Source organism: Mobula birostris, chromosome 2 (genome assembly GCF_030028105.1).
Source record: "Mobula birostris isolate sMobBir1 chromosome 2, sMobBir1.hap1, whole genome shotgun sequence".
Classification (NCBI taxonomy): Eukaryota; Metazoa; Chordata; class Chondrichthyes; order Myliobatiformes; family Myliobatidae; genus Mobula; species Mobula birostris.
The window spans coordinates 115,396,555-115,422,355 of record NC_092371.1 but is presented as its reverse complement, the minus strand read 5'-3'; the positions used below and the strand labels follow the sequence as shown (position 1 = coordinate 115,422,355).

The following is a 25,801-nucleotide window of genomic DNA, read 5'->3' as shown; positions in this document are numbered from 1 at the left end:
TCTCCACGTATGTCAGCAGCCCCTTAAAGACCACGTATCTGACTACTCCATCACTACCACCAGCTTCCCATTACTTAAAAAAGTTTTCAATAACTTTAAAGGAATTGCAATTCCAAAGCATCTTTTCATCCTCTTCTCACAAGGAGCAGTGAATCTCTGGGATTCCCTATCCTGAAGAATTATGGAGGACAGTTTACTGGAGGCATTTGAGGATGGTAAGGCCATGTCTTAAAGGTGAGGGAATTGAGGACCATGCAGAACTGACATAGAAGAGGAGATGTCATTGTAGATCAACGAGGCTTGAGGGGCCCAAATGGCCAACTCCTAATTTTACTTCCTTATGTTTTAATGTCATTTTGCATTCTCAGCTCCAAGGAGAATGTTCAGCAACTGAAATCTGCAGTCCTTTGGTGAGGCATGGTGTCAGATAGTCAGGCAATTAAGTAGTGTGAGATTAGCGTATGAAAGTGTTACTGAGGTGAGAGATCAGCCATAGTCTTATTGAATATTGGAGCAAGTACAAGGAATTGAATTAAACACTGCTGTCACTACTTCTAATGTTTTAAGACAAGTCCTCAACTTGACTTTGTCAGAGGGTTGTTGGAGGGTCATTTGTTCCTCCTCATGACCCTCTGTACTCCCCACTGCCCCATAAACAGGCCCTCCCAACAAGTTAGAGACATTGAATTGTTGTCAAAATTGTACAAACATGTCAGCCAATTGGTACAGAATAAGTTCCCGCAGACAACAAGGGTCAGTTAACCTGTTTCCATCGTGTTGGTTGAGGAACAAGTCTGAGGGGTGTGTGTGTGTGTGTTGGAGGGAGGGGGTGGAGTGAGGAAGGAAGCAGCGTGGTCAACTGGGACTAACTGCCCTCACCCAGCCACACTCACTCGAGTAAACGAGCAGCATATGATTAACATAAGAGATTCTGCAGATGCTGGAAATCTTGAGCAACACACACACACGTACACACACACAAAGGTCATTGGACGAGGTCACGGGTCAGACTGGATTCGCCTCCTGAATGTAAATAGGGCAGCAATTTACAGATCCGGGGTGACCGTCCCACCCCCACCGGTGCTTCGAGATGAACGAGGCATTTAGTTCAGAGTCCACAATAGTAAGGGAGGTGTTCATGCTCAGTGAATGCTCCCAAATTGTCCCACCATTCTTCATTCAGGTCATCCCTTCTCCTCACCTGCCTACCAACTTCTTCCATTCTCCTCCTTCCCTTTCTCCCATGGCCCACCCTCTTCTCCTATTAGGTTGCTTCTCCTTTAGCCCTTTCCCTTTTCTACATACCCCCTCCCAGCTTTTCACTTCGTCCCTCCTTCACCCCCCCCCCACCACTCACATATCACTTGCCAACTTGTTCCTTCTCTCCCCTCTCCCCTGCCTTCTCATTATCTTCTTCCCCCTTCCTCTCCGACCGGCACATGGGTCTGTGTGTGCCTGGCGAACTCGAAGCCAGACCGACAAAGAACACAACTGCTGGAGGAACTCAGCAGGTCAAGCCACATCGGTAAAGGAAAAGGAATGTCGGGTGTTGAAGTTGAAACCTTTCATCGGGCATTTTGCTTGTTTTTGCTCCAGATTCCAGCACTGGCAGTCTTCTGTCTCTCCAGGTTGACTTTAATGTCCTGACAGGAATAAGTAACGGCTATGAAGCCTTTCAAACAAAGCTAAGGCGACAGACGTAGGGTTTGTACGCAGGATACAGCTGGCTGAGGACTAAAAGCTGGTGTCTTGTGACTTAAATTTGAAGTTTTCCCGATCATCTTCCCCCACCCCATCCGCTCTTTCCCCTTGCCTTCCTCTTAATCTCCTAACTCCCCTCTTCACCCTCACCTCCACCTCGATCCTCTCCCCCTCACATCCCCCTCCCCTCTTCACATCCCCTTCTCCTCCCACCTACGCCACACTCCTCCTTCCCCCTCTCCCATTTCCCTCCCCTTCTCAAAATCCTTCCCCATCATCCCCATCTCACCCCTCCTGCCCCGTCTTCCCTACCCCTCCGCCTCTTCCTTCTCCCACTACCGCCGACCATCCGCTCTCGGCTTCCCGGACAGTTCGCCAGAAGAGGCTGCCCTGACAAGCTGGAATCCGTTCAGGAAGAGGAAGCGTCGAGAAGTCCTGATAATAGATTTATCAACACTTTGCCGGGAAATGGCGAAAAGCGTGAGGGCGACCACAGGGTTCGCCCACGGGCCGGTCAGATCTTGTCCCCGCCCCGTCCCAATGTGACTGGTCGTAGAGGGAGGGGCGCGGATCGGCACAGGGGCTGTGATAACCCACCGCTACCTTGGAGGATCCGAGCGAGGAAGCACAGCGTCCCAGCTCAACGCAACAGGTAAATATCTCTGTCGTGTTAACAAAACGGCAACAGCGGAATAGGGTTTGGATATAAAAGGTTGGTGAGGCTGAAAAGTTTCCCGTTTGGACTTGAGCCGTTCGCTTTCTGTGATTGTTGTCAAATTCGGGGGGTTTTTAAATTCCAGCGCTGCCGGGCAACTTGCAGAATGCGGCTTTATATAGAGTGATGCCGGGATTGCGCGCGTGTGTGTGTGTGTATGTGTGTGTGCGTGTGTGTGTGTGTATACCCGGTGTGAGATCGGCGTCCCAATAACTGTATTAATGGTAGACTAACGGTAGTGAATTCTCACTCAATTCAACCAATGGGTCAATGGGTCCAATTTTTCCTACCACCTCGACATAATCCGTGGTCTCCAATCCCCATCCCCGCCCCCTAATTACTGCAATTTGACCGGACACCCCTCAGTAAGAACGCTTCTTTGGAAGAAATGCCTCATAGGTCGGACTGGACTCGCCTCCTGAATGTAAGCAGGGCAACAATTTACAGATCCGCGGTGACCGTCCACCCCCACCCGTGCTTCGAGATGAACGGGACATTTAGTTCAGTGCCGACAATAGTAAGGGAGGTGTTCATGCTCAGTGAATGCTCCCAAACTGTCCCACCATCAGCAAGAAGTTAGTGGAGAAACTCGTGGGTCGAGCAGCCTCTGTGGTACGGGTTTAGGGAGAGCGATTATCGACGTTTCGCCAAACTCTGCCTTAAGAAATGGACAGGACCACGCTCCTCCCTCCCCAAGCTACAGGACCCGCTGAATTCCTCCCAGCAGATTGTCTGTTGCTCCGGATTTAGCATCTGCTGTGGCTGGTGTCTTCAGGCAATTAGTGTGAAGTCTCCTGCACGATCTGCTTCCCGCTGTACTGATACACATGAATGTTTTAACATAATAATACTCCAGGTGAGACCACACCTGGAGTATTGTGTGCAGTTTTGGTCCCCTAATCTGAGGAAAGACATCCTTGCCATAGAAGGAGTACAAAGAAGGTTCACCAGATTGATTCCTGGGATGGCAGGACTTTCATATGATGAAAGACTGGATCGACTACGTTTATACTCGTTGGAATTTAGAAGATTGAGGGGGGATCTTATTGAAACGTATAAAATTCTAAAGGGATTGGACAGGCTATATGCAGGAAGATTATTCCCGATGTTGGGGAAGTCCAGAACGAGGGGTCACAGTTTAAGGATAAAGAGGAAGCCTTTTAGGACCGAGATGAGGAAAAACTTCTTCACACAGAGAGTGGTGAATCTGTGGAATTCTCTGCCACAGGAAACAGTTGAGGCCAGTTCATTGGCTATACTTAAGAGGGAGTTAGATATGGCCCTTGTGGCTAAAGGGATCAGGGGGTATAGAGAGAAGGCAGGTACAGGGTTCTGAGTTGGATAATCAGCCATGATCATACTGAATGGCAGTGCAGGCTCAAAGGGCCGAATGGCCTACTCCTGCACCTATTTTCTTTGTTTCTGTAACTGACCAGCAGTGACCATAGCGTGTCAGAGATGGCAGCTCAAAACCTGTGGGTTCTCCATTTACTGATATATATATATATATATATAAAGAAAACAAGGTGTAAATGTTAGAGGTGTACTGGAAGATTTTCCAGCTGAAACAATGTCTTTTCATAAAATAAAAAGCTGGAAGAACTCAGCAAGTCAGGCAGCATCTGTGGGTGGAAATAAAGTCAGGGTTTCTGGTGAAGCCCCTTCATGAGGACTTCACCAGGATGTTGTGCCAGACAGGGAGTTTTCAATCGTGGTTTATTTTCACTGGAGGAGGAACGTGATGGAGGTATGCAACATTATGAGGGGAAAGGATAGTGAGAAATTTCTCCACACATTGGAGATAGAAACATAGAAAAACTACAGCACAATGCTGTGCTGAACATGTACTTACTCTAGAAATTACCTAGGGTTGCCAATAGCCCTCTATTTTTCTGAGCTCCATGTATCCATCCAGGAGTCTCTTAAAAGACCCTATCGTTTCTGCCTCCACCACCATCGCCGGCAGCCCATTCCATGCACTCACCACTCTCTGTGTAAAAAAACTTACTCCTGACAGCTCCTCTGTACCTACTTCCAAGCACCTTAAAACTGTGCCATTTCAGCCCTGGGAAAAAGCCTCTGACTATCCACATGATCAATGCCTCTCATCATCTTTTACACCTCTGTCAGGTCATCTCTCATCCTTTGTCGCTCCAAAGAGAAAAGGCCAAGTTCACTCAACCTATTCTCATCAGGCATGCTCACCAATCCAGGAAACATCCTTGTAAATCTCCTCTTCACCCTTTCTATGGTTTCCACATCCTTCCTGTAGTGAGGCGACCAGAACTGAGCACAGTACTCCAAGTGGGGTCTGACCAGGGTCCTATATAGCTGTAACAAATATGTTTAAAAGAAAGGCACATCTTTAGGGTAGGAGGGCTAGAGAACATCCGAAGAAATAGAATTCCACCCAGAGGGTTGTTATACACTGAGAAGGTTGTGGAGCCAGGTACTCACTCAACATTTAAGTTTTTGGACCAGCTCTTGAATTGTCAGTGCTTGGAAGGTTACAGACCAAGTGCTGGTAAATGGGATCAGTATAGATGGGTACTTATTGATCTTTGCCTTAACACTGTTCTCTCCTTCTGGCAGTTCAGATGTATGTTAGCCTCAGATTGACTATATTCAATGACACTGCTTCTACACCTCTCAGAGGTGGAGAATTTGAAAGGGAAGAAAGTCCTTTTGATTCCCATCTGAAATGGTTGTCCCCTTATTCTGAAACAGCACTCCCACACCACCCCACACTCTCCTTTGCTGAATAAGCATTAGAGGAAATAGTCTCCCAACATCTGTCGTGTCAGCTTTCCTCAGAACCTGATGTTTCAGTTAGGGAACTTTCATCCTTCTAAGCTCTGTTGAGCATGGGTTTTATTTATTTAACCTTTCGTATATTAAACCTTTAATTTTGGGAATCAGCGCCATGTACAGCATGGCTTCCAGTTCAAGTATGTCATACCTTAAATATGCAAACTAAAACTTCATGGTACTCCAATTACTATCTTATCAGCAAGTTGTAAAGTTACTTCAGAACTGCGCTGTGCAGCAGGCCAACAGGGCATCCAACTTCCCAGTTCCAATTGGACCACAATATTTTGTAGTCTCTCTACATTTAATAAGTGACTAACTTTTTCACTCTTTCTTCTAAAGCAAAAAGCTTCACATTTTCCACATACTTCATTTGCCACTCACTTAACCCATTCCTTTGCTAACTCTTTATGTAGCCCTCACAGCTTTCAAACCCGTCTACCATTGTATCAGCTGCAGTGTACTCAGTCCTCTTGCCAGATCATTAATATAGATCCTAAATACCTGAAGCCTCGGGACCGATCTCTGTAGCATTCCATTTGTTACTGATTGCCAATGACTCATTTATCTCAACTCTGTTGTCTGCCTTCTCTTTTTAATCTGCTATCTTCTGAAGATTACCAGATTACCCTGACTGTGGCTGGTTTCTATGTTTCCTTTAATAAAAACAATTTGAGCAATTTGAGGCCATTCCTCACTCAATCACACAGTTGAAAACTCAGACTTGATTGGAGTCCATTTCAATCCCATTATGTGCGTGACCTTAAACAAAGATCATTGTCGAGACTCAGGAGACTGTAGATGCTGGAATTTGGAGCAACGAACAACTAGAGAGCTTGGATCGCATTTAATAGCTCTGCTGAAGACATTATTTTAATTCAATTTCGCCTGGTCTATATTGATCTTTGGATTTCTCTACCCCAAGAGAGTAAAAGAGGCTTGGTCACCGAGTCTTTTCAAAGGACAGATCAATAAATTTCTGTATATTATGAGAATAGAGGGGTATGGGAAAATCGTTAGAAAATGGAACAGATAGAAAATCATGATCATGACATTCATTATATGCTATGTCGTATGAAGTGGGTGATCATGATTGTTCCAGGCAAATTTTTCTACAGAAGTGGTTTGCTGTTGCCTTCTTCCTGGTAGTGTCTTTAAAGACAGGTGACCCCTGCCATTACCAATACCCTTCAGTGGTTATCTGCCTGATGTCAGTGATCATGTAACCAGGATTTGTGACATGTACCAGCTGCTCATAAGACCATCCACCACCTGCTCCCATGGCTTCATGTAACCTGGTTGGGGGGGAGGGGCCAAGCAGGTGCTACACTTTGAACTTTGAATAATAAGTTAAAAATAAAGTGGGTTTGGACCTCTGAGATGTGAAAAACTCTAATAGAAACACAGAATATGTTCTAAGTCCTCAGAAGGTTAAGCAGCATCCATAAAAGAAGAAAGAGAGTTAACGTTTCTCGTCAATAACTTAAGAACTGGGAAAATTCAGAGCACTTGCAGAGAAGGGGTGGTGTGGAACGGACAAACGGGTGTACCCGTGATAGGGTGGAGACCGTGGGATGATCACACAGACTGATGTTAGTTACAGGAGGATGCAGGACGTTTGTTAAGTGGCACCTAATCTGCCAGAAAGAGGTGTAAATTGAAGGGCAGGCAGAGGGGAAAAAAGTAAACTGAAGTTGCTGCAAATCTATGAACAAAGAGAGTACTGGGAAGGTCAGCATCTGTGGAGAGAGAAATTGGAGACACAGCCATTTAGAAGTATATAAAATTACAAGAGACATGGGTAGGCTAAATAGTGTCTTTCTCCCAGATGGAAATGCCAAATACTGGAGGAAATAGGATTAAAGTGAAAGGGAGGAAGTTGAAGAGATGTGCAGGCCACATCTTTTTTTACATACTGAAAGCCTGAAAGGTGGTGTCCAGGTGGTGGTACAAGCAGATACAATGGCAACTTTTCAGAGGCATTCAGACAGGTGGACTAACAGGTAGGGAATGGAAGGATAGAGACCATGGGACTATGACATCATGGGCTGAAGGGCCACTTCCTGTGCTGTGATGTTAAATGTTCTGGATGACCCCTGACCTGCCAAGCCCGTCGTGTGTTTCTTCTCCTCCACCGGAACCAGCCTGTTTGGACACAAACTGGAAAATCAAGCCCACTGGATAAACAGGGCAGCCAAAACAAGATTCAATAAACAGAAACACATGTGACTGAAACATATATCATTGAATTCATCGTGAGCTGCAAACGATGTAGTGTGCCTGGACATAATGTGAGATTAATGTCTCAGGTTGGCATTGGGGGTTATTGGACAGTGTACGGAAACAGAGTAGATTGAGAATTAGGGTGAAATGCAACTAGCAACACAGTCAGTGTTCTACAAAGCAATCATCCTAGTTCTTCCCCATAGGAAGGGGAACCCTGAATGAAATAGCACCAAATTGGATCAAGTGTAACTGAATCATTTGTTTCACCTAAAGGACCGTTTGGACCTTGGGTGGTGGGAAGGGAAGAGATAAAAGGGTGAATGTTTTGTTTCTTGTAGTTGCCAGGGTCAGTGCCATGAAAAGGTGAGTGAGTGAGACCCATGGGGAATGGGAAACAAGAAACTGGAGATGCTGGAATCTGGAGCAATCCACAAGATTCCAGACTGGCAGGGGTTCTCATCCCTTTTCATTCCATGGGCACCTACCATTAACAAGAGGTCCACGGACCCCAGTTTGGGGACCCCTGTTTTTTTTTTAGTTGACATTTCAGCTGGGATGAAAAGCCTTGGTCCAAAATGTTGACTGTTCACTTCCGTTCACAGATGCTGCCAGACCCGTGAGTTCTTATAATGGTTGTTATCATGGGTGACTTTAACTTCCCTAATATTGATTGGCACCTGATTAGTTCCAAGAGTTTAGATGGGGCAGAGTTTGTTAAGTGTGTCCAGGACGGATTCCTGTCACAGTATGTGGACAGGCCGACCAGGGGGAATGCCATACTAGATCTAGTACTAGGTAATGAACCAGGTCAGGTCACAGATCTCTCAGTGGGTGAGCATCTGGGGGACAATGACCACCACTCCTTGGCCTTTAGCATTATCATGGAAAAGGATAGAATCAGAGAGGACAGGAAAATTTTTAATTGGGGAAGGGCTAATTATGAGGCTATAAGGCTAGAACTTGCGGGTGTGAATTGGGATGATGTTTTTGCAGGGAAATGTACTATGGACATGTGGCCAATGTTTAGAGATCTCTTGCAGGATGTTAGGGATAAATTTGTCCCGGTGAGGAAGAAAAAGAATGGTAGGGTGAAGGAACCATGGGTGACAAGTGAGGTGGAAAATCTAGTCAGGTGGAAGAAGGCAGCATACATGAGATTTAGGAAGCAAGGATCAGATGGGTCTATTGAGGATTATAGGGAAGCAAGAAAGGAGCTTAAGAAGGGGCTGAGAAGAGCAAGAAGGGGGCATGAGAAGGCTTTGGCGAGTAGGGAAAGGAAAACCCCAAGCCATTTTTCAATTATGTGAAGAACAAAAGGATGACAGGAGTGAAGGTAGGACCAATTATAGATAAAGGTGGGAAGATGTGCCTGGAGGCTGTGGAAGTGAGCAAAGTCCTCAATGAATACTTCTCTTCGGTATTCACCAATGAGAGGGAACTTGATGATGGTGAGGACAATATGAGTGAGGTTGATGTTCTGGAGCATGTTGATCTTAAGGGAGAGGAGGTGTTGGAGTTGTTAAAATACATTAGGACGGATAAATCCCCAGGGCCTGACTGAATATTTCCCAGGCTGCTCCATGAGGCGAGGGAAGAGATTGCTGAGCCTCTGGCTAGGAACTTTATGTCCTCGTTGTCCATGGGAATGGTACCGGAGGATTGGAGGGAGGCGAATGTTGTCCCCTTGTTCAAAAAAGGTAGTAGGGGTAGTCCGGGTAATTATAGACCAGTGAGCCTTACGTCTGTGGTGGGAAAGCTGTTGGAAAAGATTCTTAGAGATAGGATCTGTGGGCATTTAGAGAATCATGGTCTGATCAGGGACAGTCAGCATGGCTTTGTGAAGGGCAGATCATGTCTAACAAGCCTGATAGAGTTCTTTGAGGGGGTGACCTGGCATATAGATGAGGGTAGTGCAGTGGATGTGATCTACATGGATTTTAGTAATGCATTTGATAAAGTTCCACATGGTAGGCTTATTCAGAAAGTCAGAAGGCATGGGATCCAGGGAAGTTTGGCCAGGTGGATTCAGAATTGGCTTGCCTGCAGAAGGCAGAGAGTCGTGGTGGAGGGAGTACATTCAGACTGGAGGATTGTGACTAGTGGTGTCCCACAAGGATCTGTTCTGGGACCTCTACTTTTCGTGATTTTTATTAACGACCTGGAAGAGGGGGTAGAAGGGTGGGTTGGCAAGTTTGCAGACGACACAAAGGTTGGTGATGTTGTAGATAGTGTCGAGGATTGTCCAAGATTGCAGAGAGACATTGATAGGATGCAGAAGTGGGCTGGGAAGTGGCAGATGGATTTCAACCCAGAGAAATGTGAAGTGGTACAAACTCCAAGGCAGAGTACAAAGTAAATGGCAGGCTACTTGGTAGTGTGGAGGAGCAGAGGGATCTGGGGGTACATGTCCATAGATCCCTGAAAGTTGCCTCACAGGTGGATAGGGTAGTTCAGAAAGTTTATGGGGTGTTAGCTTTCATAAGTCGAGGGATAGAGTTTAAGAGTCGCGATGTAATGATGCAGCTCTATAAAACTCTGGTTAGGCCACACTTGGAGTTCTGTGTCCAGTTCTGGTCGCCTCACTATAGGAAAGATGTGGAAGCATTGGAAAGGGTACAGAGGAGATTTATCAGGATGCTGCCTGGTTTAGAGAGTTTGGATTATGATCAGAGATTAAGGGAGCTAGGACTTTACTCTTTGGAGAGAAGGAGGATGAGAGGAGACATGATAGAGGTGTACAAGATAATAAGAGGAATAGATAGAGTGGATAGCCAGCGCTTCTTCCCCAGGGCACCACTGCTCAATACAAGAGGACATGGCGTTAAGGTAAGGGGTGGGAAGTTCAAGGGGGATATTAGAGAAAGGTTTTTTATTCAGAGAGTGGTTGGTGCATGGAATGCACTGCCTGAGTCAGTGGTGGGGGCAGATACACTCGTGAAGTTTAAGAGACTACGAGGCGGAATTTAAGGTGGGGAGTTATATGGGAGACAGGGTTTGAGGGTCGGCACAACATTGTGGGCCGAAGGGTCTGTAATGTGCTGTACTGTTCTATGTTCTATGTTCTTCCAGCATCCTGTTTGTTGTTGCAAAGGGAATGGTCCCTTTGGGATGCTGAAAAAGGAGGGGAAGGGGGAGACGGTTTCTGTTTCTGTCTCAGATCTCTAACAGCAACAGCTCTTTTTGCTTTTTGATTATATCACTCTATTTACAACCAATTCACATGTAAATTGTAGGCACAGTTATCACATAGAATACAGGTAGAACATTTGCCCACACTAGATTCCAACATGCGACAATCTCCAGATTTGTTTACCTCAATAAATACTTTTTCCTCGTCACACTGTTTTAACCTATTTATGGGATGTGAGCACCGATGACAAGGCCAGATTTTATTGCCCTTCTCTCATTGCTTTAGAGCAGGGGTCCACGGACCCCTTGGTTAATAGTCGGGGTCCATGGCGTAAAAAGGATTGGGAACCTCTGCTTTAGAAGAAGGAAGTGAGTTCCTTTCTTTAACCACTGCAGTCCACCTACTGAAGGTTCTCCCACAATGTTGTAGGGTAGACAGTTCCAGGATTTAATCCAGTGACAGTCAATTATTGACTTCCAATATGCTAGTTATAGTTATTGAATGGTTCTTGTTAAGTCTGAAGATATTGTGAAATTACTAGGATAAGAGATGCCTTGTTCTGATGACTTGAATCTGCGATGGACTGTGAGTTGTGACAGGGTCAATAAAGAGTCCTCCAGAGAATTAAGTTATGTTGAGTAAGTGGGCAGATACATGGTATACACAACGTCAGATGGACAAACGTGACATTAATCAACTGGTCAAGTACTTCAGCACCCTGTTTCTTTGATTTTGCTCTGGTTTTCCTTTAGATGCCTTAGTCTGTAGAATTGCTTAGCCCAGAACAAAGCCCTTTCAGCCCAGCTCACCCACGACACTGTGTCGTCCATGCTAATCCCACGTGCCTGCATTAGGCCCTTATCTCACTGTGTTTTCCCTCCCTAGTTACCTGTCCAAATGCCTTTTAACCATTATAACGGTATTTGCCTCCTTTGGCAACTTATTCCAGAGAGCACGTCAATTCCATTCCCCTCATTTACCTTGCTGCAGACCTTTCTTTATCTTCTGTCAATTAACAACTTCCTTTCCTAATTCTTCAACCACTCAACTAGACGGGGGGGGGGGGGTGTAATTTACAGTAGCTAATTAACATGAGATGACAGGACTGGCGTATGAACAGATATTGGGTCAGTTAGAACTATATTCACTGGAACAGATGAGTGGGAGGATACTGCATAGCAACGTCTAAAATTCTAACAAGTCTGGGCAGACTAGGGTGAAAATTGTCAGTGTTATTTAAATTGTACTAGATTTGGAAATACAGATATCCAAAGGAACTTGACTGTCCTTGTATAGTAAGTATTGAAAGCAAGCTTACAGTAAACTGTGACAAGATGAATAGTACGCTCACATTCATTGTTAAAGGATCTGCTTACAGGAGAAATGTCTTGCTACAGTTTGCAGGTCATAAGTAAGACCAGAACTGGAGTGTTGTGTCTAGCCTATGAAAGGATACTCTTGCTGCTGACAGAGAACAGCAAAATTCATCAGACTTATTCCTGGCATGGCATTTTGAGGAAAGATTGCATCAACTATTTTGCATTTGATAGAGATTAGAAGATGAGAGGGGATCTCATTGGGATGTACAAAGTTCATGGGGCAGATTAGATGCAGGGAGGACATTGGCCTTACCTGGAGATATCTAAAACCTGGGGTCACACTCTCTGAGTGACGACATTTAAGACTGAGATGATATGAAATTTCTTCACACAGAGGATGATGAGACTGTGGAATTCCCTGGCATCGAAGGTCAAGTTGCTGAATGTATTTACAAAGGACATAAATAGTCAAAAGAGATGGGGGAGATCTAACTGGATTTGTTGTATCAGTATTTACTCGGGAGACGGACTCAGAGTCTATAGAAGTGAGGCAGAATAGCAGGGAGGTCATGGACAGTGTTCAGATTACAGAGAAGCAGGTGCTTGATGTCTTGAGGAAAGTTAGGGTGGATAAATCCCCAGGGCCTGACAAGGTGTTCCCTTGGACCAGGCTAGTACAGAAATTGCAGGGGCCCTAGCAGGGATATTTAAAATGTCCTGAACCGTGGGTGAGGTGCCAGAGGATTGGAGGATACCGAGTGCTCCGTTGTTTAAGAAAGGTTCTAAGAATAAGTCAGGAAATTATAGGCCAGTGAGCCTGACATCCGTAGTGGGTAGGTTGTTGGAAGGTATACTAAGGTACAAGATATATAAGTATTTGGATAGACAGGGTCTGATTAGGGATAGTCAACATGGCTTTTTGCATGGTAGGTCATGCCTAACCAATCTCATAGAGTTTTTGAGGAAGTTACCACGAAAGTTGGTGAAGACAAAGCAGTGGAGTTGTCTACATGGACTTTAACAAGGCCTTTGTCAAGGTCCTGCATAGAAGGTTGGTCAAGAAGATTCAGTCACTTGGCATTCAGGATGAGGTAGTAAATTGGATTAGATACTGGCTTCACAGGAGAAGCCAGAGAGTGGCAGTAGACAGTTGCCTCTCAGACTGGAGGCCTGTGACTAGTGATGTGCCACAGGGCTTGGTGCTGGGTCCATTACTGTTTGTCTTCAATATCAACAATATGAATGATGATGTGGTAAATGGAATCATCGAATTTGTAGATGATACCAAGAATGGAGGTGTAGTGGACAGAGAGGAAGACTAGATCTGGACCAGGTGGGAAAATGAACTGAAAAATGGCAGATGGAATTTTTTGCAGACAAGTGAGAGGTTTTGCACTTTGGGATGACAAACCAGGGTAGACTTACACAGTAAGTGCTAGGGCACTGAGAAAAGCAGTAGAACATAGAGATCTGGGAATACAGATCCATAATTCATTGAAAGTAGTATTATAGACAGGTAGATAGGGTCATAAAGAAAGCTTCATAATTAGCCTTCGTAAATAAATGTATTGAGTACAGGAGTTGAGATATTATGTTGAAGTTGTATAAGACATTGATGAGGCCTAATTTGGAGTATTGTGTGTAGTTCCGGACATCCTACTTACAGGAAAGATGTCAATAAGATTGAAAGAGTGCAGAGAAAATTTACAAGGATGTTGCCAGGACTTGAGGACCTGTGTTTTAGGAAAACGTTGAATAGGTTAGAGCATAGAAAAATCAGGGAAGATTTATTGGAGGTACACTCAATTATGAGGAGTATAGATAGAGTAAATGCAATCATACTTTTTCCATTGAGGTTGGGTGAGACTAGGATTAGAGGTCATGGGTTAATGGTGAAAGGTGAAATGTTTAAGGGGAACGTGAGGGGGTATTCAGAGGGTCATGAGAGTGTGGGATGAGCTGCCAGTGGAAATGGTGGATGTGGGGCTTGTTGTACATAGGTACTTGGATGGAAGGGCTGTGGAGGGTGCAGGTCGACGGATTTAATAATCTGGCATGGGTGAGTTGTGCCCAAAGGCCCTGGTTCTATGCTGTGGTGCTCTATAACTTTTAGGCTAACAGAGTAAATGGCAGAAACCTTAGCAGTGTGTTGACATACGGAGGGACCCTGAGATACAAGACCATTGTTCACTGAGTGGTGACACACAGATGGAGTACTGTGGTAAAGAGGGCATTCGGTGTGCTTGCCCGGACATTGGGATGTCATGTCATCGCTGTACAAAACATGGGTCAGACCACATTATTGTGTACAGTTCTGGTCACCCCTACAGGAAGGACCTTGTAGCATTACGGTGCAGAAAAGGTTCACCAGGGTGATGCCCGGAGCGGCCGAGTTTCTGAGAGAATTGATTGGCTTGGTTTATTCTCAGTAGAATGCAGGAGGCTGAGGATTGACCTTCTAGAGGTCAAAGAAATACAAAGGGCATGGATAGGACAGATAACAAAAGAGGGCGCATATCCAAGATGAAAGGGGTAAAAATGAAAAGATCTGAGGGATAGGCTTTTCACATTGAGGCTGGTAGTTAACAGGGATCTACAGGCGGGAGAGGAAGATACACTTACAATATTTAAATTGCATTTGGACAGGTGGCTAGGAACACCATTAAGGAATCTGCGCCAAATGGAGAGGATAGATATTAAGAGTTTAAATAAGCTTAGTGTAGTTCAACATCACATTTGGCCTGCTTTTGTTTGGTATGGTTGTAGTGATAAAGATATCAAAGATAATGGATGACAGTGGAACAACAATGGCAGGTATTTCTGGGAATAATACAGATGGTGCATCAGTTCATTCCAAAGAGGAAGAAAGATTCTAAGGGGAGTAAGGGGCGACCATGGATGATAAGGGAAGTCAAAGACCGTATAAAAATAAAAGAGAAGAAGTATAACATAGCAAAGATGAGCGGGAAGCCAGAGGGTTGGGAAACTTTTAAAGAACAACAGAGGATAACTAAAAAGGCAATACGGGGAGAAAAGATGAGATTCAAAGGCAAGCTAGCCAAGGATATAAAGGAGGATAGTAAGAGCTTCTTTAGATATGTGAAGAGGAAAAAATTAGTTAAGACCAAAGTTGGGCCCTTGAAGACAGAAACAGGTAAATTTATTATGGGGAACAAGGAAATGGCAGATGAGCTGAACAGGTACTTTGTCTTCCCTAGTGAAGACAGATCCACAAGTAATCTCCCAGATGTAATAGTGGCCAGAGGACCTAGGGTAACAGAGGGATTGAAGGAGATTCACATTAGGCAGGAAATGATGTTGGATAGACTGATGGGACTAAAGGCTGATAAATTCCCAGGACCTGATGATCTGCACCCCAGGGTACTTAAGGAGGTGGGTCTAGAAATCATGGATGCATTGGTAATTATTTTCCAATGTTCTATAGATTCAGGATCAGTTCCTGAGGACTGGAGGGTAGCTAATGTTATCCCACTTTTTAAGAAAGGAGGGAGAGAGAAAACAGGGAATTATAGACCAGTTAGCCTGACACCAGTGGTGGGGAAGATGCTGGAGTCAATTATAAAGGATGAAATATTGGCACATTTGGATAGCAGTAACAGGATCGGTCCAAGTCAGCATGGATTTACAAAGGGGAAATCATGCTTGACTAATCTTCTGGAATTTTTTGAGGATGTAACTATGAAAATGGACAAGGGAGAGCCAGTGGATGTAGTGTACCTGGACTTTCAGAAAGCCTTTGATAAGGTCCCACATAGGAGATTAGTGGGCAAAATTAGAGCACATAGTATTGGGGGTAGGGTACTGACGTGGATAGAAAATTGGTTGACAGACGGGAAACAAAGAGTAGGGATTAACGGGTCCCTTTCAGAATGGCAGGCAGTGACTAGTAGGGTACTGCAAGGCTCGGTGCTGGGACCACAGCTATTTACAATATACATTAATGATTTAGATGAAGGGATTAAAAGTAACATTAGCAAATTTGCAGATGACACAAAGCTGGGTGGCAGTGTGAAATGTGCCGAGGATGTTGAGATAATGCAGGATGACTTGGACAGGTTGGGTGAGTGGGCAGATGCATGGCAGATCCAGTTTAATGTGGATAAATGTGAGGTTATCCACTTTGGTGGCAAGAACAGGAAGGCAGATTACTAGTTGAATGGTGTCAAGTTAGGAAAAGGGGAAGTACAACGAGATCTTGGTGTCCTTGTTCATCAGTCACTGAAAGCAAACATGCAGGTACAGCAGGCAGTGAAGAAATCTAATGGCATGTTGGCCTTCATAACAAGGGGAGTTGAGTATAGGAGCAAAGAGGTCCTTCTGCAGTTGTACAGAGCCCTGGTGAGACCACACCTGGAGTATTGTGTACAGTTTTGGTCTCCAGATTTGAGGAAGGACATTCTTGCTATTGAGGGAGTGTAGCGGAGGTTCACGAGGTTAATTCCCGGGATGGTGGGACTGTTATATGTTGAAAGATTGGAGCGACTGGGCTTGTGTACACTGGAATTTAGAAGGATGAGAGGGGATCTGATTGAAACATATAAGATTATTAAGGGATTGGACGTGCTAGAGGCAGGAAACATGTTTCCGATGTTGGGGGAGTCCAGAACCAGAGACCACAATTTGAGAATAAGGGGTAAGCCAATTAGAACGGAGTTGAGGAAAAACTTTTTCACCCAGAGAGTTGTGGATCTGTGGAATGCTCTGCCTCAGAAGGCAGTGGAGGCCAATTCTCTGGATGCTTTCAAGAAAGAGTTAGATAGAGCTCTTAATGATAGCGGAGTCGAGGGATATGGGGTGAAGGCAGGAACGGGGTACTGATTGTGGATGATCAGCCATGATCACAGTGAATGGCGGTGCTGGCTCGAAGGGCCAAATGGCCTACTTCTGCACCTAGTGTCTACTGATAATGATGGGGTGGAAATAGGGTATTTAGGGAGATGATTCACCATGATCTTACTGAATAAGTGGAGCAGGTTTGAAGGGTTGAATAGCCATCTCATGCTCCTATTTTCCCTGCCAAAGGGATACAGAAATTGAAAGGAGCATAGAAAGATTTTGAGTGAGAAATGAAACTTAATTAGGTTAAGGGTGTGTTCTTTTCCTTTAGATGAAAGAAAAATAAATACATCCTTGTAAGTTGTGAGAAATGAAGTGACAAATAGTCTGTGAGCCAGTAGGGTTGGTCAGTACCATCTAACGGGAATAATGCTCATAGTGATTTTTGGCAAGGTATACATCTCTAGAGTTAGAAAATATGTGATAGCATTGCACCAGTGGCAGCTTTATTACTTCAAATTATTAAAGTAATCACTTTTTGTATATATTCCATATTAACATCAGTACAGCAGAAAATGTTGCCCCCCCCCCAAAAGGTAAAAAAACCTCATTTGGAGAGATTTCTGGAGTTTTATCAATGTCATGATATTTTCCATATTGTTGTATCAAATCAAAACAATCTTAAGCTTTTGTCATAGCATATAGAATTACAGTACAATAATTCAAATGTGGGGTTCCACACGGCCAGCGGAGACGGCGTTGTTGGAGCAGGGTGAAGAGGCTGGGTATCTGGGTGCGGGCCAGGACCTCGTTGGTGACTCGGTCAGTCCACGTGATGTCCAGGATGTGTCTCAGGCTGCGAAGGTAGAAGGTGTTGAGACGCCGCTCTTGTCTGGAGTAGAGGCTCCAGGTCTCACTGCCGTAAAGCAGTGTGCTGAGGACGCAGGCCCTGTAGACTGCAACTTTGGTGTGTGTCATCAGCTTTCTGTTCTCCCAGACTCTCTTTGTCAGCCTGGCGAATGTTGAGGCTGCTCGTCCGATCCGTCTGTTGATCTCGGGGTCTAGGGAGAGGCTGTCCGTGATGGTGGAGCCAAGGTATGTAAACTCGTGAACTACCTCTAGCTCATAGTTGTTGATGGTGATGGCAGGGGGTTGCTCAATGCCTTGGCCCAAAACGTTGGTTTTCTTCAGGCTGATGGTCAAGCTGAAGTCCTGGCAGGCTCTTGAGAAGCTGTCCATGAGGCGTTGCAGTTGCTCTTCAGAGTGTGTTGCCAGAGCCGCGTCGTCTGCAAACAACATGTCCCTGATGAGTACTTACACTACAGAAGGAAGATATTCCCCTGTTGAATGGTGACAGGGAAAATCTGGAATACTGAGTGTCTGTCATTCACAGAGGGCAGATTCAGCAAAATGTCATTGGGGCTGAAACATTAACTGATGAGATCAGTTTGCAAAACCTTGGTTTGTTTTTCCTTGGGAATGGAAAATTGTAGGAGTGGGGAACAAGGATTATACACAAGATGTTTAGAATATTCCACTGATCCTATAGATTAGATGCATATAAATCATTTTATCTGGTTTGGACATCAAAACAGATGTAAATAACTCTCAGAGTTAGAGAAGGCCTACTAAAATCTCATAGAATTTTTTGAGGATGTAACTAGTAGAGTGGATAGGGGAGAACCAGTGGATGTGGTATATTTGGATTTTCAGAAGGCTTTTGACAAGGTCCCACACAGGAGATTAGTGTGCAAACTTAAAGCACACGGTATTGCGGGTAAGGTATTGGTGTGGGTGGAGAGTTGGTTAGCAGACAGGAAGCAAAGAGTGGGAATAAACGGGACCTTTTCAGAATGGCAGGCAGTGACTAGTGGGGTACCGCAAGGCTCAGTGCTGGGACCCCAGTTGTTTACAATATATATTAATGACTTGGATGAGGGAATTAAATGCAGCATCTCCAAGTTTGCGGATGACACGAAGCTGGGTGGCAGTGTTAGCTGTGAGGAGGATGCTAAGAGGATGCAGGGTGACTTGGATAGGTTGGGTGAGTGGGCAAATTCATGGCAGATGCAATTTAATGTGGATAAATGTGAAGTTATCCACTTTGGTGGCAAAAATAGGAAAACAGATTATTATCTGAATGGTGGCCGATTAGGAAAAGGGGAGGTGCAACGAGACCTGGGTGTCATTATACACCAGTCATTGAAAGTGGGCATGCAGGTACAGCAGGCGGTGAAAAAGGCGAATGGTATGCTGGCATTTATAGCGAGAGGATTCGAGTACAGGAGCAGGGAGGTACTACTGTAGTTGTACAAGGCCTTGGTGAGACCACACCTGGAGTATTGTGTGCAGTTTTGGTCCCCTAATCTGAGGAAAGACATCCTTGCCATAGAGGGAGTACAGAGAAGGTTCACCAGATTGATTCCTGGGATGGCAGGACTTTCATATGAAGAAAGACTGGATGAACTGGGCTTGTACTCGTTGGAATTTAGAAGATTGAGGGGGGATCTGATTGAAACGTATAAGATCCTAAAGGGATTGGACAGGCTAGATGCAGGAAGATTGTTCCCAATGTTGGGGAAGTCCAGAACGAAGGTCCACAGTTTGAGGATAGAGGGGAAGCCTTTTAGGACCGAGATTAGGAAAAACTTCTTCACACAGAGAGTGGTGAATCTGTGGAATTCTCTGCCACAGGAAACAGTTGAGGCCAGTTCATTGGCTATATTTAAGAGGGAGTTAGATATGACCCTTGTGGCTACGGGGGTCAGGGGGTATGGAGGGAAGGCTGGGGCGGGGTTCTGAGTTGGATGATCAGCCATGATCATAATAAATGGCGGTGCAGGCTCGAAGGGCCGAATGGCCTACTCCTGCACCTATTTTCTATGTCTCTATGTTTCTATGTTTCTAAACAATATGTGGAAAATCAGAGCTCGGACTGGGGGTGGGGGCGGCGGGGGGGAGAAAACACCTGCAGATTCTGTGCCATTTGAGGCTTGTGACTCAAATCTATGAATTGTTGCTTAGCAAAAGTTTCTCTAGATGTGAACATTGATACTGTAAATCTGAAATAAAATCAGAAAATAATGAAAACACTCAGAAGGCCAGGCAGCACCCGCAGAGAGAGAAATAAAGGTTAATGTATCAGATTGGAGACCAGCATTCACTCTGATTCTCTTTCTGCAGATGCTGTGTGACCTATTGAGGGTTTCCATCAATTTCTGTTTTTAGTTTGGGTATTTCAATGGACTGTATTTATGATGATTGTGGACACTGTCAAACCAGCAGAAGAATTTGTGAAACAGCCAGTACAAAAGGCAGACTGAGCACTGGAACTTGCTTCCTGCCTCTTAAAAACCTATCAGTCCTTACCCCACCATTCATTGTGCTTTTGAAAAGGAAGCTCCCAATCTCTGCCACTCTTTATGTGAAGAAGTGCTCCCTGATTTCACTCCCGGTAAGTATGGTTTTAATTTTAAGGCGCACTTGGACAGTCAAATTACAGCTTGTGATTGGCTCTGTGTAGTGAATCATAGAATCGTGTACAGAAACAAACCCTTGCAGCCTTCCCTCTCTATTCTGACTCTGGTGCCTCTCTATTTCCCTCTCATTTAACCTAATCCCAATTAACCGCATTATCCCTGTGCTTTAGGAGTTCTCAGCCTGGGGTCCACGGATCCTTCGGTTCACGGTAGGGGTCCATGGCATAAAAAAGGTTGGGAACACCTGCACTACTTCTTTCCTATTCAAGTACCTGTCAAATGCTCTTTAATCATTATATCAGTTCCTTCTGCCCCCGCCCCTTACAGATAGCTATCACCCTCTGAGTGCAAAACGTACCCTTCTGATCTCTAACCTTTCTCCCCCCTCTCACCTTAGACTTGTGCCCTCTAGTTCTAGATTCCCCAGGGAAAAAAAGGATTCTGACTATCTATAACTCAAGCGATGCTGCACAAGGGCAGTCCTGATGAGGGGTCTCAGCTCATAATTTCAACTGTTTATTCCTCTCCATAGATGCTGCCTGACCTGCTGAGTTCCTCCAGCATTTTTTGTGTGTTCTTCTGACTATCTATCCAGTCACTACCTCTCAGTTTTATAAACCTCTACAAAGTCACATCTCAGCCTCCTACATTTTGGAGAGAGTGCAACCTATCCAATCTCTCCTTATAAATACAGCCCTCCATTCCAGGCGATGTCTGGGTGAACCTCATCTTCACTTTCTCTTTGGCTGCCTCATCTTTCCTGTGCTGGGTGCTCAGAACTGTACACAATACTCCAAATGCAGTCCAAATGTACTCCAAATGCAGTTGAACCAATATTTTGTCTAGGTTACAACATGATGACCCATCTCTGTACGTCAGCCTATGAAGGCAAGCATGCCAATTGACTCATCCATCACCGTCCATCTGTGTCACCACTTTCAGTGACCTATGGACTTGTGCCCTAAGATCTCACTCTACATCAACACTCCTAAGTTCCCTGTTATTTATTCCATAACATATACCAGAATTGGACTTCCCAAAATGCATTACCTCACACCTACCTGGATTAAGCTCCTTTTGCCACCATTCCTCCCAACTTTTCAGCTGGCCTATAGCTTACTGGATCCTGACACAACCTTTTTCATTATCTACAACCCCAACCATTTTCATCTCTTCTGTAATCCTACTGGTCAGATCTCCTTTTTCTCATCCAAGTCATTTATTCGGTACTGTGCAATGGTCTTGGGCACAGTAGATATAGCTAGGGTGCCTACATCTTTTGCACAGTAACGTAATTGTCAATGTGGAGTGGAGAGTGAGCTTGTAAATCTAGCGGGAGCAAACGATATTGGGAATGGCGATGGTGGAGTGCCATGAGAGGGGTGTGGGACAGGTGGCAGCGGAGTGCCAGGGCAGAGGGTGGCGTGGGTGCAGACACACCCAGCCCTGAGACACCAGGCAAGGTCATTTGATTCCAAACAATTGGTTTACTGATCATTACAAATATACCTCTCTGATGCTTCTCACTCCCTCCCCTCTCCCTTCCCCTTTTCCCAAACATGATTCCCCTCTCCCTGCTCCCTTCCCACTCACAGTCCACAGTAGAGACCCCTATCCATGGTGGCATCCGTTAGTCTCACGAGACCGTGGATTTGCGTCTGGAAAGTCTTTCCAGGATGCAGGCCTGGGCAAGGTTTTATGAAAGACTAGCAGTTGCCCATTCAGCAAGTCTCCCCTCTCCACGACACCGATGTTGTCCAAGGGAAGGGCAGGGGCCGATACAGCTTGGCACCAGTGTCGTCACAGGAGTTGCCAGAACGAGGTTGAAGGCAACGTCGGACAGCCTTAGGGACTCCAGCTCCGGATATGTCCTCAGGGTTTACTCCCGAAGCCTTTCCCATGAGTGGGTATGGCCGCAGGGCAGCGGAGGTTTGAAATCAGAGTTTTCCCTCTCTTAGATGGACTGTCTTCCCAGGCTGACGAGCTCCATCTACCTGAAGCACTGGTTTTAAGGAGCCAGGACCCGCCTTCGCCCCTTCTCCTGTCAGTAGAAACAGTTGTGCCGGGCTTAGAGGCTAAGCCACACGAGAAGGCCAGGGGTTGGACTTGGTTGTCAGAGGCTATTTGAGGCGCATGCTGTGAGGAGCACTTTTAGGTAGTGGGGGCTTGTCCCTACTACCACTCCTCGGCTTGACAACCTTGGAAACAAAGACCCATATCAGAATCAGTTTTATCATCACAAAATTTGTTTTTTGCAGCAGCAGTAGGGTGCAATACATAAAATTACTACAGTACAGTGCAGAATTCTGAGGCACCCTAGAGCTATATAATGTGTGTGTGTATGTGTATATATGTGTGTATATATATGTGTGTGTGTGTGCCTAAGATTTTTGTATAGACTGTATATATAATATATAGGAAAGGTTGTAGCACTAATCTCTTCAGAATGCCTCTTATTATAGACTTACAGTCAGAAATCCAGCCACCCACCGCTACTTTGTCTCCTATCACCAAGCCAACAAAGATGCATTTTGCCAACAAGACTCAGATCCCTTGTGTCTTACCCTCCTGCATGAGCTACCAGTGGGACCTTGTCAACAGGCTTACTGGTCTAAGTAAGCTACATCTATCATGCTGCCTCCTTGGTTGCTTCCTCAATACAGTCAATTTCTGCTGCACTAAACCCCATGTTAATCAGTCACATCCCAGCAACCTCCCTACCTCTGATGTAAGGCTCACTGGCCTGGAGTTTCCAGGCTTACCCCTGCTGCTCTTTTTGAATAAGGGGAAACATTAGCTATTTTCATGCCTGCTGGTATCTCACCTGTGAATGAATAGAGAAATAAAAATTTCTGTAAGAGCTGCTCATCATAGAATTGATCCCATCAGTCTCTCGGTGCTTCTGCACCCTGACGTGCCTAGATAGAGTGGACGTGGAGAGGATATTTCCTATAGTGGGTGAGTCTAGGACCGGAGGGCACAGCCTCAGAATAGAGGGACGTCTATTTAGAACAGAGACGAGGAGGAGTTTCACTAGTCAGAGAGTGGTGAATCTGTGTGGAATTCGTTGCCACAGACAGCTGTGGTGGGCAAGTCATTAAGTGTAAAGCTGATTGATTCTTATTAAGTTAGATTCCAGGGAGAAGGCAGCAGAATGGGGGAAGTGGATCAGCCACGATCAAATGGCAGAGCAGACTCGATGGGCTGAATGGCCTAATTCTGCTCCTGTGTCTTATGGTCTTCTGGTCTAATTTCTAACACTTCCTCCTCCTTGATACAGACACGCTCCTGGATGTCTATGTACCCCTCCCCCCACTTAACTTTCCAGCCTTCACATCCTTCACCCTGGTGAATTCTGATGACTAAGTATTCATTTAGGAACTTACTTATATCCCCTGGGTTTGCTCATGTATTACTGTATAGTTCCTGTTTCCTTAGCTACCCGCTTGCTTTGAATACAAACGGTTTTGGAATTCTCCTTAATCCTGCTTTCGAAGGTCAATTCGTGGCCCCATTTGCCCTCCTAATTTCTATCTTGTTCTTCGTATGCTCTGTAATCCTCAAAGGACTCAGCCAAAACCAATTCCCTTTACCTGATGTATGTTTCCTTCTTTTTCCTAATGAGACATTCAGTACCATTTGTTCAACAAAGGATCCCTAATCTTAAACACAAGAGATTCTGCAGATTCTGGAAATCCAGAGCAACCTACAGAAAATACTGGAGGAACTCAGCAGGATCAGGCAGAATCTATGGAAATGAACAAACAGTCAACATTTCAAATTAAGACCTTTGTTCCATTGCCTGAAATATTGACTGCTTCTTCATTTCCATGGTTGCTGCCTGACCTGCTGAGTTCCTCCAGGACATGAGGAAGGATCTCAGTTCGAAACGTTGACCGTTTGTTCATTTCCATGGATGCTGCCTGACCTGCTGAGTTCCTCCAGAATTTTGTGTATGGTCCCTAATCCTACCAGTTTTGTTTCCTATCTTCACAGGGACATAGAGCATTGAGCGGAACAGCATAGAAACAGGCCCTTTGGCCCATCTTGTCCATGCCAACCAAAGTGTCTATCCAAGCTAGTCCCATCTGCCTGCATTTGGCCCATTTCCCTTTGAACCTTTTTTAATCCTGTCTCAATATCTTGTAAACATTGTAACCATGCCTGCCTATTTAGCTTCTCGTGGCATCTCATTCCACATACCCAGCAAAAACTTCCACTCAGGTAATTTTAACTATTTCTCCTCTCACCTCAAACCTATGGCCTCTAGTTTTTAGACTCCCCTATCTTGGGAAAAAGGCATGCTCACACTGAACACCGAGTAATTTGTTCTTAAGCATCTCCCACTTATCGGGTGTCTTCCCCTCCAGCAGCCATTCCCAATCTGCTTCCACCAGGTCCTGTCTTAACCTTTTAGAACCCAGCTTCGCCCCAGTGAGACAATTGCTCTTTGCAATCAAATATCCAGTGCGATGGGATGAATATTATTGAAGAGATGGTGGAGTGGGGTTGTGGGTGGGGGAGGGGTTGCTTTTGTGTGCAGAGTTGCAGAAGAGGTTTTAATTATAACTTTATGTACCTGGAGCTGAATTGCAGGAATGCAACTTGGATTAAGAGCCAATTTCCTCAACAGAAATGAACAGCATTTTCTGTTAGTAATGAACCCAATCCATCTAATTGTAACCTCAGATATAAAATTAATTCAGTATAAACACTTCCATTTCCTTTGCAGCACAATTTTGATTGATTCGATGTATTTCACAGGGTTGACACACAGTAATTGGCATTTGGTTAACAGCAATGTCAATTAAAAGGTTAACCTGATGAATCTTACATTATGCCTTGCAACATATAGATCCAGTGAAAGAGGCAACATATTTTATCTGATCACATCTGATCAGTGAAAGAGGCAGCATATTTTATTTGAATGAATGTGATTATTTTGCAGGTTTTAAATTCTTATAGCCAAATGCTAGAAATCTAAACGTTGCATTGTGGTAAATTAACCGTTGTGTAACTGCTATATACAGCAAAATGGTCGTGCTAGTATTTGTTAATGATAATCAAACTGATCCTTACTGAATCCTATTGTACATCTGGGTTAGACTACTTGCTATTTGTGTTTAATTCCTTGACCAACATGCTAAAAGCTGGCCGGTGGTGTAGTGGCATCGGCATCTGACTTTAAGGTGAGTGGTCCTGGGTTCAAATCCGCTGGCTCCTTGCACGCTTCCCATCCACGCTTGGATAAACATCCAGCCACGAAAGAAATGCCAAGGTTGCCATCCGATGAGAGGAACAAACCACATACTATAGTCTCATCTGATATGGGAAAGTGCATAAGGCAACAGATTTTAAAATGTGGGACTGCATTATTGCAAGAATAGTCCAAGCTTTTGTCATGTATCCGGCCAGACTCGCAGAGTAAAGTATTAGAGTTACAGAGAAAGTGCCGTGCAGGCAGGCAATAAGCTGCAAGACCATAACAAGGTAGATTGTGAGGTCGAAAGACCGTCCTGTTATACTAGGAGACCGTTCAATAGTGTTGTAACAGTGAGAAAGATGCTATCTTTGATCCAGAGGAAACATGCTTTCAGGTTTTTGCATCTTCTGCCCAATGGGAGAG

General features: G+C 44.9%; 1 protein-coding gene across 3 annotated transcripts in view; it reads left to right on the top strand.

Annotated features, from left to right (window-relative positions):
- Positions 1-1,890: 1,890 nt before the first annotated feature.
- The window catches only part of LOC140190140 (probable G-protein coupled receptor 139), an 82,783-nt gene continuing 58,872 nt past the window's right edge, over positions 1,891-25,801 (top strand). For all 3 annotated transcript variants that reach the window (XM_072246668.1, XM_072246653.1, XM_072246660.1), the window contains exon 1: positions 1,891-2,353. The gene's annotated coding sequence lies outside the window, so the exon portion shown is untranslated. The remainder of the gene's footprint in view (positions 2,354-25,801) is intronic.